This window comes from Gymnodraco acuticeps, unplaced genomic scaffold (genome assembly GCF_902827175.1).
Source record: "Gymnodraco acuticeps unplaced genomic scaffold, fGymAcu1.1, whole genome shotgun sequence".
NCBI classification, from domain to species: Eukaryota; Metazoa; Chordata; class Actinopteri; order Perciformes; family Bathydraconidae; genus Gymnodraco; species Gymnodraco acuticeps.
Window position 1 is genome coordinate 410,717 of NW_022990109.1, and position 4,965 is coordinate 415,681.

The 4,965-nt window shown below is 36.6% G+C and overlaps 4 non-coding genes across 4 annotated transcripts; all 4 read left to right on the forward strand.

Moving 5' to 3' along the window:
- Positions 1–1,361: 1,361 nt before the first annotated feature.
- On the forward strand, positions 1,362–1,419 carry LOC117546322. Its single transcript, XR_004568993.1, has one exon. It is a non-coding gene; the product is annotated as a U7 small nuclear RNA (small nuclear RNA).
- Positions 1,420–2,356: 937 nt separating this feature from the next.
- LOC117546319 lies at positions 2,357–2,414 on the forward strand. The gene has a single exon (XR_004568990.1). It is a non-coding gene; the product is annotated as a U7 small nuclear RNA (small nuclear RNA).
- Positions 2,415–2,872: 458 nt separating this feature from the next.
- LOC117546321 lies at positions 2,873–2,929 on the forward strand. Its single transcript, XR_004568992.1, has one exon. It is a non-coding gene; the product is annotated as a U7 small nuclear RNA (small nuclear RNA).
- A 954-nt stretch (positions 2,930–3,883) lies between these two features.
- LOC117546320 lies at positions 3,884–3,941 on the forward strand. The gene has a single exon (XR_004568991.1). It is a non-coding gene; the product is annotated as a U7 small nuclear RNA (small nuclear RNA).
- Positions 3,942–4,965: the final 1,024 nt, after the last annotated feature.

The window sequence follows — 4,965 nt, forward strand, 5'->3', positions numbered from 1 at the left end:
AACTATCTACCTCCCTCTCCATAAGTGTGAACAATTTGCACAACAACCACCTTGCAATACTATGTCTCTACTACTGTAGCATACATCTGTATTTATGTACTGCAGTATTTCAGTCTTTTATAGTACATTTTGATTCATCCTGAATATTTGATATTGTTTATTATGTGTGATATATGTATTTACTACTGTATATATGTGTATATTTGCTGTTTATATTCTTAAATGTACTTGTTACCACTCTTTACACATTGTAATGCTTTAACACACTGCTCCTGTAACAATAGCATTTTTACAATTTGGGATAAATAAAGTATCTATTTATCTATCTATCTATCATCTATCTTAACCTCAGCTCACAGTGCAGAAAGATGCAGTGATTTAACATTAGCATTCTGGGCTAACTGTTAGTAGCACCTAGATGTCATCGTCTTCAAATGCCTCTTACCCTGGTGCTGTTAAAATAACCGATATAAGCACTTCCAAGACAGGTTGATATCCCAGTTAGAGGCTGACATTATAGCACGCTAACCCGGGTTAAAAATGACCAACTAGCTGCGCTAACGTTCACATCACTGCAGCTAGCAAAGCTAAAGCTAACCAGTGAGAAGCTAACGTCAGGGACATTCTTCCACACAACACACTTTACCTCATAGTTCAGTTTCCATGGTAAAATACGGGATAAAGTAGCTCGTTTTCGCGTTTACGTGACCATATGATTCGGTATCTCCTCCCAAAATGTTGTCGGTTTATCCACAAAAACCCTCTCCCGTATGGATCCGAAATCCGACCGACTGAGGGACAGCTGGAAAATGGGGGTAGGTACGCTTCTGGCGTATCGCGATAGTTCGTAGTAAGTGCATGGTTTAGGGTGTAACATCGCGAGAGGTTGTCTGAATTTCAGGGACGCTTGTGGAGTAAAAAAAGGATTAGTAGGCGCTCCTCCTGCCGGCTGCTGTTTATTAGGAATAATCCTGGTTTTAGGTTTTAATCTCGTATGGCATCAAATGGAAAAATACTCATGTAGAGTGCAAGCAGCTCAAACATTATTGTACTAAGTAGTACTTGAGTGAATCTACTCAGTTGCTTCTACCTGTGTGTGTTTAATACAGGTGGGCGGGGAAGTCGTGTGTCCAATAGTTATCAAATAAAGAAATATCTTCACATGTACATTTTGTATTTCATCATGTTAAATACCTTTCTGTTTTTAAATGTTGACCTTTGAGGATTTGAAGTGATGTACATACAGTACATGTTGTGATGTTTTGTTGTTTGTTGTGTTACAGTGAGTGGTTACAACATCACACCACAACAGAAGGGTATAGATGTGTTGTCCAAATACCCTCAGACGTCCATGTTAACAGCAGAAATCAAAGCTTTTTAGATATTTCTCAAGCAGGTTTCTCTTAAAGAGAAGCCCCCACATGTTGTCAAAAGAAAATAACAAATCTATGTGTAAGGAATAACTTCACTAGATTCAAAGGCTGTTAAATAGTCAACTTTAGCAAGATTAAACAGACCACAGAAGAATACCATGAAAAATACTTTTTGTTAGGAAAATATCACGGATAGATTAGCATTTTTAAAAAAGTTGAATATGTTAACTGAACTTCTTTTTTGGATATGAAGTGCAGAAGTATTATCAGCTACATATACTAAAAGCTGAGGTGGGAGAAGTACTTATATTTTGTACTTGAGTAAAAGTAGAATTACCAAAGTGTAGGAATACTCTGTTACAGTAAAAGTCCTGCATTAAAAATGTACTTAAAGTACCAAAAGTGAAAGTAGTCGTGCAGATTGGTCTATTTCAGAATAATATATATGATATGTTTTATAATGATTGATCATGAAAGTGTTCTCAAAGCTGGTAAAGGAGCAGCTAGTTTGAATGACTTTGTATACTGCAGGGTAGCTGGTGGATTTACTCCAGGTGGAACTAAAGTCTGATTTAACACTTGATTATATTTCACGTCATTCATCCACATCTGTGAAGTAACTAAAGGGATTAAATACATGTAGTGGAGGAAAAGTACACCATGTACCTCTGAACTGTAGTGGAGTAGAAGTACAAAGTAGCATAACATGGAAATACTCAAGTTTCAGTGGGAGACATTGTGTGTCCAGTAGTACAACTTTATCAAAATAAATAAATATTTGCACGTGTGAGTTTTGTATTCTACTATTCCCTTTCTGCTTGTTTTTTGAACTGTACGTTTTGAGGAGTTTGAAGAAATATAGGCTTACATTCTGTGATGTTGTGTTGTTGTTGTATTACAGTGAGTGGTTACAACATCAACACCATAACAAGAAGGTGTTGTATTTGTTTGTACCAGTACTGTCAGACGTCCAGGCAATCAGCAGGAATTTAAAGCTTTTTAGATATTTCTCAAGCAGGTTTCTCTTAAAGAGAAGCCCCCACATGTTGTAAAAGGAAATAAGATAACCATACAAATATGGATGAATTCAACTAGATTAAGATAACCTGATTTAAGCCTAGTATATGTAATACTCATTTAGTAACACTGGATTCAAAAATATCTGTAAGTAGTGTTTTTTACTGTAGGGTATTTTTATCATTCTTTCAAAGGCTGTTCAAAAGTCAACTTTAGCAAGCTTAAATAGAATACCATGACAAAGCCTTTCATTCAAAGCAGGCCGTGTCAAACCTCAAGGCCCGGGGGCCAAATCCGGCCCGCGACTTCATTTTATGTGGCCCCATAAGAGCTTGCAAAGAATATAATATGTTTATTATACGGTACATGCTTACTTTAACAGAAGCACGTTGCCCCATAAACTACATGTCCCACAATGCATCTCAAATGTGACTTTTTTCCTCAGAATTTTACAAATACCCTCAGACGTCCATGTTAACAGCAGGAATCAAAGCTTTTTAGATATTTCTCAAGCAGGTTTCTCTTAAAGAGAAGCCCCCACATGTTGTCAAAAGAAAATAACAAATCTATGTGTAAGGAATAACTTCACTAGATTCAAAGGCTGTTAAATAGTCAACTTTAGCAAGATTAAAACCAGATCACAGAAGAATACCATGAAAAATACTTTAATACTTTTTTTAGGAAAATATCACGGATAGATTAGCATTTCAAAAAAGTTGAATATGTTTTAACTGAACTTCTTTTTGGATATGAAGTGCCAGAAGTATATTATCAGCTACATATACTAAAAGCTGAGGTGGGAGAACAGTACTTATTTTTGTACTTGAGTAAAAGTAGAATTACCAAAGTGTAGGAATACTCTGTTACAGTAAAAGTCCTGCCATTAAAAATTGTACTTAAAGTACCAAAAGTGAAAGTTAGGTCGTTGTGCAGATTGGTCCATTTCAGAATAATATATATGATATGTTTTATAATGATTGATCATGAAAGTGTTCTCAAAGCTGGTGAAGGTGCAGCTAGTCTGAATGGCTTTGTATACTGCAGGGTAGCTGGTGGATTTACTCCAGGTGGGACCTAAAGTCTGATTTAAACACTTGATTATATTTCACATCATTCATCCAGATCTGTGAAGTAACTAAAGGGATTAATACATGTAGTGGAGTAGAAGTACATGATGTAACCTCTGAATTGTAGTGGAGTTAGAAGTAACAAAGTAGCATAACATGGAAATACTCAAGATTCAGTGGGAGACATTGTGTGTCCAGTAGTACAACTTTATCAAAAATAAAGAAATATTTGCATGTGTGAGTTTTGTATTCTACTAATTCCCTTTCTGTTTTTAACTGTTACGTTTGAGGAGTTTGAAGAAATATAGGCTTACATTCTGTGATGTTGTGTTGTTTGTTGTATTACAGTGAGTGGTTACAACATCACACCATAACAAGAAGGTGTGTATTTGTTGTACCAGTACTGTCAGACGTCCAGGCATCAGCAGGAATTTAAAGCTTTTTAGATATTTCTCAAGCAGGTTTCTCTTAAAGAGAAGCCCCCACATGTTGTAAAAGGAAATAAAGATAACCATACAAATATGGATGAATTCAACTAGATTAAGATAACCTGATTTAAGCCTAGTATATGTAATACTCTATTTTTATCATTCTTTCAAAGGCTGTTCAAAAGTCAACTTTAGCAAGCTTAAATAGAATACCATGACAAAGCCTTTCATTCAAAGCAGGCGTGTCAAACTCAAGGCCCGGGGGCCAAATCCGGCCCGTGACTTCATTTTATGTGGCCCCATAAGAGCTTGCAAAGAATATAATATGTTTATTATACGGTTACATGCTACTTTACAGAAGCACGTTGCCCATAAACTACATGTCCCACAATGCATCTCAAATGTCACTTTTTTCTCAGAATTTTCCTTTTTTTCTTCAAAATATGCTTTTTTTCTCAGAATTGGATTTTTTTTTCAAAATGACTTTTTTTACAAAATGTTACTTTTTTTTTTAAATGTTACTTTTCCCCCCAAAATTTCACTTTTTTTCAACATGTGTCTCCTCTGTGTAAAGAGACTCTGATACCGATTTTTTGGCTTGTGTAACCATTAGCCAATCAGCAACCAAGGTAATCCGCCCCCCTCCCCGAAACCTTATCACCTGAATCTCCTCCTAGAGCACTAATAGGCGCTTTCACACCGGAGTACTTTTCCTGTTTAGTTCCGATAGTTCCTGCTTCCTGGGATTTTGCATTCACACCAAAAAGAGAACTTAGTTCATGAGAACTTTTACCCCCTTTTTCAGTGCCTGCCAGGTACTTTCCTGGAGAGAAAAAAGTTCCAATTTCTGATTGGGGGAACTAAGTGCTGGGAACTAAGTATGGCAAAGTACTTGGTGTGAAAGCGGCTCACCAACCAAGGTAACCCCACCTTATCACCTGAATCTCCTCCTAGAGCACCATTGTGTTCTTTGTAACCAAATGTCTCTCAGAGGGGCGTGGGGAGGGGCTCCTTATTTTCATCTAAAGTAACAGACAGAGAATCAGCACTTTGGAAACAGGGCTGAAACAGATGGGATTA